The sequence below is a fragment of the Mustelus asterias genome, unplaced genomic scaffold (genome assembly GCF_964213995.1).
Source record: "Mustelus asterias unplaced genomic scaffold, sMusAst1.hap1.1 HAP1_SCAFFOLD_76, whole genome shotgun sequence".
In the NCBI taxonomy this organism is placed as follows: domain Eukaryota; kingdom Metazoa; phylum Chordata; class Chondrichthyes; order Carcharhiniformes; family Triakidae; genus Mustelus; species Mustelus asterias.
Genome location: NW_027590135.1, coordinates 699,133 through 708,822, shown reverse-complemented (window position 1 = coordinate 708,822; position 9,690 = coordinate 699,133). Strand labels below are relative to the sequence as shown.

The 9,690-nt window shown below is 45.8% G+C and overlaps 1 non-coding gene across 1 annotated transcript; it reads right to left on the bottom strand.

Annotated features, from left to right (window-relative positions):
* Positions 1–9,096: 9,096 nt before the first annotated feature.
* trnag-ucc (transfer RNA glycine (anticodon UCC)) lies at positions 9,097–9,168 on the bottom strand. Its single transcript has one exon. It is a non-coding gene; the product is annotated as a tRNA-Gly (tRNA).
* Between the last annotated feature and the right edge of the window lie 522 nt (positions 9,169–9,690).

The following is a 9,690-nucleotide window of genomic DNA, read 5'->3' as shown; positions in this document are numbered from 1 at the left end:
CGTCACTTTTAGGGAATTCTGTACCTGTATTCCCAGATCCCTCTGTTCAACTGCACTCTTCAGAGTCCTACCATTTACCCTGTACGTTCTCCTTTGGTTTGTCCTTCCAAAGTGCAATATCTCACACTTGTCTGCGCTAAATTCAATTTGCCATTTTTCTAGTTGGTCCAAATCCCTCTGCAAGCTTTGAAAACCTTCCTCACTGTCCACTACACCTCCAATCTTTGTATCATCAGCATATTTGCTGATCCAATTTACCACATTATCATCAAGATCATTGATATAGATGACAAACAACAATGGACTCAACACCAATCCCTGCGGCACACCACTAGTCACAGGCCTCCACTTAGAGAAGCAATCCTCCACAACTACTCTCTGGCTCTTCCATTGAGCCAGTGTCTAATCCAATTTACTACCTCCCCATGTATACCCAGCGACTGAACCTTCCTAACTAACCTCCCATGCGGGACCTTATCAAAGACCTTGCTGAAATCCAGGTCGACAACATCCACCGCCTTCCCTTCATCCACTTTCCTGGTAACCTCCTCGAAAAACTCTAATAGATTGGTCAAACATGACCTACCACGCACAAAGCCATGTTGACTCTCCCTCATAAGTCCCTGTCTATCCAAATATTTGTAGATCCTATCCCTTATCACTCCTTCCAATAACTTGCCCACCACCGACGTCAAACTTACTGGCCTATAATTTCCCGGATTTCTTTTGGAACCTTTTTTAAACAACGGAACAACATGAGCCACCCTCCAATAATCCGGCACCTCCCGCGTGAATTCTGACATTTTAAATATGTGTGCCAGTGTCCCTGCAAGTTCAACACTAACTTCCCTCAAGGTCCGTGGGAGTACCCTGTCCGGTCCTGGGGAGTTATCCACTCAGATTTGCCTCAAGACAGCAAGCACCTCCTCCCCTTTAATCTGTAAAGATTCCATGACCTCCCTACCTGTTTGTCCTATTTCCGTAGACTCCATGCCCGTCTCCTCAGTAAATACGGATGCAAAAAAACCATTTAGTATATCCCCCATCTCTTGTGGTTCCATACACAGTCTACCACTCTGGTCTTCAAGAGGACCAATTTTATCCCTCACTATCGTTTTGCTCCTAACATACCTACAAAAGCTCTTTGGATTTTCCTTCACTCTGTCTGCCAAAGCAACCTCATGTCTGCTTTTAGCCCTCCTGATTTCCCTGTTAAGTAGTTTCTTGCACTTTTTATACTCCTCGAGCATCTGATCTGCTCCTTGCTGCCTGCACATTTCATACAACTCTCTCTTCCTCTTAATCAGTGTTACAATCTCCCTCGAGAACCAAGGTTCCTTATTCCTATTTACTTTGCCTTTCATCCTGACAGGAACATACAAACTCTGCACTCTCAAAATTTCTCCTTTGAAGGCCTCCCACTTTCCATTTACATCCTTACCAGAGAACAGCCTGTGCCAATCATCACTTCCCAGATCCCTTCTCATTTCATCAAATTTGATATTTTTCCAGTTCACAGCTTCAACCCGAAGACCAGATCTATCCTTATCCATGATCAGGTTGAAACTAATGGCATTATGATCACTGGATCCAAAGTGTTCCCTCACACTCACATCCATCACCTGCCCTAACTCATTTCCCAAACGGAGATCCAATATCGCATCCTTTCGAGTTGGCACCTCTATATAATGATGCAGAAAATTCTCCTGAACACATATTACAAATTCTACCACGTTTAAACCTTTAACAGCATGCGAGTCCCAATGTATATGTGGAAAATTAAAATCCCCTACTATCACAACTTTGTGTTTCTTGCAATTGTCAGCGATCTCTCTGCTGATTTGCTCCTCCAATTCTCGCTGACTATTGTGTGGTCTATAATAGAACCACATTAATGTGGTCATACCTTTCCTGTTTCTCAGCTCCACCCATAGGGCCTCTGAAGACAAGCTCCCTAATTTATCCTGCCTGAGTACCGCTGTAACATTTTCCCTGACCAACAATGCCATCCCCCCACCTTTTATCCCTCTGCCTCTATCCCGCCTGAAACGTTGGAACCACGGAACATTCAGCTTCCAGTCCTGCCCCTCCTGTAGCCAAGTTTCACGAATGGCTATAATGTCATATTTCCATGTGTCTATCCACGCCGTCAGCTCATATGCCTTCCCCACAATACGCCTGGCATTGAAATAGACACACCCCAAAAGGTTATTTCCACCACACTCAACCCTTCCATTTGTGATTTTACTTTAACTAAACTGTCTTTTTGCCCATTGAGAAGTAAGAAGTCTCACAACACCAGGTTAAAGTCCAACAGATTTCTTTGGTGGCTTACTTCTTACTGTGTTTACCCCAGTCAGTAAGGCATTTGACAAAGTCCCACATGGCAGGTTGGTTAAGAAGCTTAAGGCTCATGGGATACAAGGAGAAGTGGCTCGATGGGTGGAGAACTGGCTTGGCCATAGGAGACAGAGGGTAGTGGTCGAAGGGTCTTTTTCCGGCTGGAGGTCTGTGACCAGTGGTGTTCCGCAGGGCTCTGTACTGGGACCTCTGCTATTTGTGATATATATAAATGATTTGGAAGAAGGTGTAACTGGTGTAATCAGCAAGTTTGCGGATGACACAAAGATGGCTGGAATTGCGGATAGCGAAGAGCATTGTCGGGCAATACAGCAGGATATAGATAGGCTGGAAAATTGGGCGGAGAGGTGGCAGATGGAATTTAATCCGGATAAATGCGAAGTGATGCATTTTGGAAGAAATAATGTAGGGAGGAGTTATACAATAAATGGCAGAGTCATCAGGAGTATAGAAACAAAGAGGGACCTAGGTGTGCAAGTCCACAAATCCTTGAAGGTGGCAACGCAGGTGGAGAAGGTGGTGAAGAAGGCATATGGTATGCTTGCCTTTATAGGACGGGGTATAGAGTATAAAAGCTGGAGTCTGATGATGCAGCTGTATAGAACGCTGGTTAGGCCGCATTTGGAGTACTGCGTCCAGTTCTGGTCGCCGCACTACCAGAAGGACGTGGAGGCGTTGGAGAGAGTGCAGAGAAGGTTTACCAGGATGTTGCCTGGTATGGAGGGTCTTAGCGATGAGGAGAGATTGGGTAGACTGGGGTTGTTCTCCTTGGAAAGACGGAGAATGAGGGGAGATCTAATAGAGGTATACAAGATTATGAAGGGTATAGATAGGATGAACAGTGGGAAGCTTTTTCCCAGGTCGGAGGTGACGATCACGAGGGGTCACGGGCTCAAGCTGAGAGGGGCGAAGTATAACTCAGACATCAGAGGGACGTTTTTTACACAGAGGGTTGTGGGGGCCTGGAATGCGCTGCCAAGTAGGGTGGTGGAGGCAGGCACGCTGACATCGTTTAAGACTTACCTGGATAGTCACATGAGCAGCCTGGGAATGGAGGGATACAAACGATTGGTCTAGTTGGACCAAGGAGCGGCACAGGCTTGGAGGGCCGAAGGGCCTGTTTCCTGTGCTGTACTGTTCTTTGTTCTTTGTTCAGTCCAAAGCCGGCATTTCCACATCATGGCTTCCATTTATGAAGCAAAACTGCAGCTTCTGAACCTGCAAGAGAATCTTTCTGGATAAAGCCGGAATTTGCAAGGATTTCAGCCACTGAGAAATTGTCTGGCCATCTGTGTATCATCGCCCGAACTCACTCTATCCAAGTCTATCCCTCCACCCCCACTCGTTAACTGTATATGGAGGGGGGATCTTGTTGGTTAATGACTGAGTGCACACCATCTGTATCTTCATTTCATCAAATAGAATTCAGCATGTGAACAAGATCATAATTTCAACCAGTTCTGGGTTAATCCAGGCACATCTCTGATTGGTTGCAGCCCCCCGAATGTGGGGAACAGACACTGTAAGCATCGCCGGCCTCAGAGGCTTTAATAGTTACTGAGCTGGGAAACTCCAATTATTCTCCCCGAATCCACAGCACAGAGCAAGAGGAGAGGAAAGCCTGTCCTCGGAGCTGTCAATCTGAGACACAGTTTGAAATGTCAATGTGCAGAGATGTCAGCGAGAGTGTGCTAAAGGGACGGCTGGGTTAGACTAATGTTACTGTGTTTGTATGTCCGCTCTCAGCGCCTGATTTCCCAGTCCTTCTTGTGTCAAATCACAAGATTCTCCTGTCATTGGATCGCGCTGCTCAGACCTGAAGAGAGAATTTAAGGGAAGGTTTTGGTCGATTTTAAGGTTTCAGTCGACAAACGAAGACTAAGTCAGCGCTCAACTGACAGAGCGCGATCAATGCAGCAAAGAAACGGGTTGAAATGGGAATTGCTGCCTTGAATTCAGATGGAGTTTTCACGACAGGAAACGTTCGAATTTCAGTAACAGAAATAAGTCAGTCTGAGAATCTAGATTGTCTAATTTTAACTGCAGTGGGAGAGTTTGTGAGGAGAGAGAAAAACACTGCTGGAGGATCCGGAAGCTGACAACAGCTTGTCTCTGCTCCGTCCGCTCTCTTCCTTTAAGCTGTTCTGTGCCGCCACCACTGGTTTCATTTCGGACCCAGTTCTGACTCTCACACACATTTTCCACATACTCTCGGATATAAGTTTGTACCAGAAATATATCTTATGCGTAAACATGGCAACAATTGCTTTCTCAATGATCTGCCCTGCTCGGTTCGATCTGCGAGAAATTATTGGGCGATTTTAAAGCAACATCGATTTGGTTGCAGAATTCTCTAACATCTGAATATATTCCATGACTTTATCGCTTGTGTTTGGAGTCCAAGGCTGAGTGACCACTTAATCCATAGACGTTTTGAAATTAATTCTGACATGACATAAGAAGAGCACTCTGGGGGAGGACGACCTCACTGAGCCTGGGGGTCTGGAGTGCTTATACTTCAATGCAAGGAGCGTAGCAGGTAAAACAGACGAACATGGGGCCTTAATGCGCACGAGGAATTTGGATGTGGTTGCGGTGACGGAGACTTGGTTGAAAGAGGGACAGGACTGGCAGCTGAATATTCCAGGGTACAAGTGTTTTAGGCGAGACAGAGGAGGGGCCAAAAGAGGTGGGGGAGTAGCGGTATTGGTTGGAGAGCATATTACAGCGGTGCAGAGGGAGGACAATTCGGAGGAGTCGTGTAGCGAGTCACTCTGGGTGGAGCTTAGAAACAGGAAAGGCGCAGTCACTATGTTGGGGGTGTACTACAGGCCCCCCAACAGCCCAAGGGAAGTGGAAGAATGGATATGTCAGGAGATACTGGATAGGTGCAGGAAATATAGGGTTGTTGTAGTGGGAGACTTCAATTTCCCTGGTATAGACTGGAAATCGCTGAGGGCAGGGACTCTGGATGGGGAGGCATTTGCAAAATGTGTACAGGAGGGTTCGTTGGAACAATATGTGGACAGCCCAACTAGAGAGGGGGCTATACTGGACCTGGTGCTGGGGAATGAGCCCGGTCAGGTCTTCAAAGTTTTGGTCGGGGAACATGTGGCAAATAGTGACCACAATTCTGTTAGCTTTAGGATAGTGATGGAAAAGGATGAGTGGTGTCCCAAGGGTAAGGTGTTGGATTGGGGGAAGGCTAACTTTATTGGGATCAGGCAGAAATTGGCAGCTCTTGATTGGGAGAGGCTGTTTGAGGGTAAATCCACATCTGGTATGTGGCAGTCTTTTAAGGAACGGTTGTTAGGGCTACAGGACAAGCATGTGCCTGTAAAAAAGAAGGATAGGAAGGGTAGGATTAGAGAACCGTGGATAACCAGGGAAATTGAGGGACTGGTCAAAAGGAAAAGAGAGGCGTATGTTAGGTCCAAGCAGCTAAAAACGGAGGGAGCTCTGGAGGAGTATAATGAAAGTAGGAAAATACTCAAACGGGGAATTAGAAGAGCAAAAAGGTGTCACGAAATGTTCTTGGCGGACAGGATTAAGGAGAATCCCAAGGCATTTTATTCATACGTTAGGAACAAAAGGGTTGTAAGGGAAAAAATCGGACCTCTCAGGGACAAAAGTGGGGACTTATGCTTGGAGCCCAAAGAGGTAGGGGAGATCCTAAATGAATACTTTGCGTCGGTATTCACTAAGGAGAGGGATGTGTTGACTGGGAGTGTCTCGGAGGGGAGTGTTGAACCGTTGGAGAAAATCTCCATTACAAAGGAGGAAGTGTTAGGTTTGTTAGAGAATATAAAGACTGACAAATCCCCAGGGCCTGATGGAATCTTTCCAAGGCTGCTCAGGGAGACGAGAGGTGAAATCGTTGGGCCTCTGACGCAAATCTTTGTCTCGTCACTGGACACAGGTGAGGTCCCAGAGGATTGGAGGATAGCTAATGTGGTCCCGTTATTTAAGAAGGGTAGGAAGGATAACCCGGGTAATTATAGGCCGGTGAGCTTGACGTCCGTGGTGGGGAAGTTGTTGGAGAAGATTCTTAAAGATAGGATGTATGCGCATTTAGAAAGGAATAAACTCATTAACGATAGTCAACATGGTTTTGTGAGAGGGAGGTCATGCCTCACGAACCTGGTGGTGTTTTTTGAAGAAGTGACCAAAATGGTTGACGAAGGTAGGGCCGTGGATGTTGTCTATATGGACTTTAGTAAAGCGTTTGACAAAGTCCCTCATGGTAGGCTAGTGAAAAAGGTTGGATCCCATGGGATAAAGGGGGAGGTGGCTAGATGGGTGGAGAACTGGCTTGGTCATAGAAGACAGAGGGTGGTAGTGGAAGGGTCTTTTTCCGGCTGGAGGCCTGTGACTAGTGGTGTACCGCAGGGCTCTGTATTGGGACCTCTGCTGTTTGTGATTTATATAAATGATCTGGAAGAAGGAGTAACTGGGGTGATCAGTAAGTTTGCGGACGACACAAAACTGGCAGGACTTGCAGATAGTGAGGAACATTGTCAGAGGCTACAGAAGGATATAGATAGGCTGGAAATTTGGGCAAGGAAATGGCAGATGGAGTTCAATCCTGATAAATGCGAAGTGATGCATTTTGGTGGGAATAATGTAGGGAGGAGCTACACGATAAATGGAAGAACCATAAAGGGTGTAGAGACGCAGAGGGACCTGGGTGTGCAAGTCCACAGATCTTTGAAGGTGACGTCACAGGTGGAGAAGGTGGTGAAGAAGGCATATGGCATGCTTGCCTTTATAGGACGGGGCATAGAGTATAAAAGTTGGGGTCTGATGTTGCAGATGTATAGAACGTTGGTTCGGCCGCATTTGGAATACTGCGTCCAGTTCTGGTCGCCACACTACCAGAAGGACGTGGAGGCTTTGGAGAGAGTACAGAGGAGGTTTACCAGGATGTTGCCTGGTATGGAGGGGCTTGGTTATGAGGAGAGATTGGGGAAACTGGGGTTGTTCTCCTTGGAAAGACGGAGGATGAGGGGAGACTTAATAGAGGTGTATAAAATTATGAAAGGCATAGATAGGGTGAACGGTGGGAAGCTTTTCCCCGGGTCGGTGGTGACGTTCACGAGGGGTCATAGGTTCAAGGTGAAGGGGGGGAGGTTTAACACAGATATCAGAAGGACATATTTCACACAGAGGGTCGTGGGGGCCTGGAATGTGTTGCCGGGCAAGGTGGTGGAGGCGGACACACTGGGAACGTTTAAGACTTATCTAGACAGCTATATGAACGGAGTGGGAATGGAGGGATACAAAAGAGTGGTCTAGTTTGGACCAGGAAGCGGCGCGGGCTAATTGTTCCTGGTTTCTCGTTTCAAGGCTTCATTCTACGATCATCTTGCTGGTGCCAGTACAGAGTGAGACTGCGGATAGTTGGGAACCTGTCTCGGGGGCAGGGAATTCATATGGTGTTCGTGGAAGTGGAAATGACTAGGGTTGGGAAGCATTTTCCGATCGGGGCCATTGTGATCTCCTGGACTCGTTTCGATCGCCTCAGGGGGTCGGAGAGGAATTTCCCAGATTTTTTTTTTTTTTCCCCATATTGGCCCTGGGGTTTTTCACTCTGGGTTTTCGCCTCTCCCTGGAGATCACATGGTCTGGAATGGGGGGGTGGGGGTAAGTTAATAGGTGTAATGAACAAAGCATCATAGCTGTGAGGGACAGCTCGGTGGATAGGATATTGGTATGTAGATAGGCTGGAAAATTGGGCGGGGATCCTGGATTCAGGATTCAATCCTGGACCGGGGAGCGGCGCGGGCTTGGAGGGCCGAAGGGCCTGTTCCTGTGCTGTATTGTTCTTTGTTCTTTGTTCTTTGTTCTTTGACATTTCCTGATGTCTTATGATTGTCTATAATTCTCTTTTACTAACGTTCCAATATGGTTAATCTTCCTTATATTCCACATGTTCGTTCCATTGCCAAACTGTTTTAAGCAGGAATAACGAACGCCCAGTGATGACCAGTTTGCAGCATGTTTTGAATGAACACGATATTTTATCATCTAAGCAGCATTTTGAAATTCTCATTCATTCAATGTATTCTGATGAAGTGTATTTCTTATGTCCTGTGTGTCATTACACAAGAATCTTTCTCTGAAATAAGACCTTGTTTTCTCCTTGTGCTGCTCTTTTTCTTTCTTCTCAAGTCATGATTTTTCTCATGGAAGTTACAGCACAGAAGCCATTCGGCCCATATTGTCGATGCCAGCACTGTTCCCGGTTTTGGTAGAAAGAGCCCACAGTAAATTACAATTCAATATCACGGGCTGCCAATTAAAGCCAATTAAACATTTCCAATCTCGCTCATTGCGCACAGAGTTTGAACCTTCGCGAGGAAACGATGGTTTTGAGTCCAACGCCTTAACCACTCGGCCAGCACAGCTGCTTATCTCTCAAAATGATGTAATCACCTCAACAATGTTCATGTTAACTTCATCAAGCACCAGGATTGTGCAGTGAACAGTGTGTGAGCTGACATGTGTTCCTCCATTTTTATTTGGTGTCCTTATGTTTCACTGAGAATTCATTGATTCAATTATTCTTCTATTTCAATATTGTTTTCAGGATAAAGAAATTGAAACCGAATTCTCCGTCCGAAATTAATAAAATTAAAACGGGAGGCGTATTGATGGGCGATTGCTGCGTTCGAATTAGATTTTGTGCACATGCCTTGAAACACAAAATAAAGTCGCTCGCAACTACATCACCAGTGCGATGGCCGGGAATCGAACCCGGGTCAACTGCTTGGAAGGCAGCTATGCTCACCACGATACCACCATCGCTCACTATATTTGACCGTTTGTTACTTACATTTGTTATAATTACAGAACTACCTTAGCTGCCGATTTCCTCAGACACCAGGTGGTCCTGACGCACATTTTGGAAACTGAAATTGTTTACTTTCGTTATTTGGACAGTTTAAGCCTACTTTTTAACATTGTACCTGCCTGGGAACTCATTGAATAGTTTTGAGGACTGTTCCTTCAGTTAAAAAAAGTCTCCAATCAAAGCAAATTTAGATTCCAAGTCTAACGCCTGAACCGCCATGAAAACGTAGCTGTTTATTGGCCAGTCGATGCAACCACCTCAGTAACGTTCATATTGACTTCATCAGGATTATTGAGATCACAGTCATGGAGGTCAACTGTGTTCGGTTCCCTTTACTTTATATCTTTGCCTCCGACTGAGAAATCATTCATAAACACAGAGACTTCATCCGATGTTTCAATATTTGTTTCTGTAGAAAGAATTTGAAGCTGAATTTTCCGTCCAAATAAATAATATTTAAACGGGTAGTCCTTTTT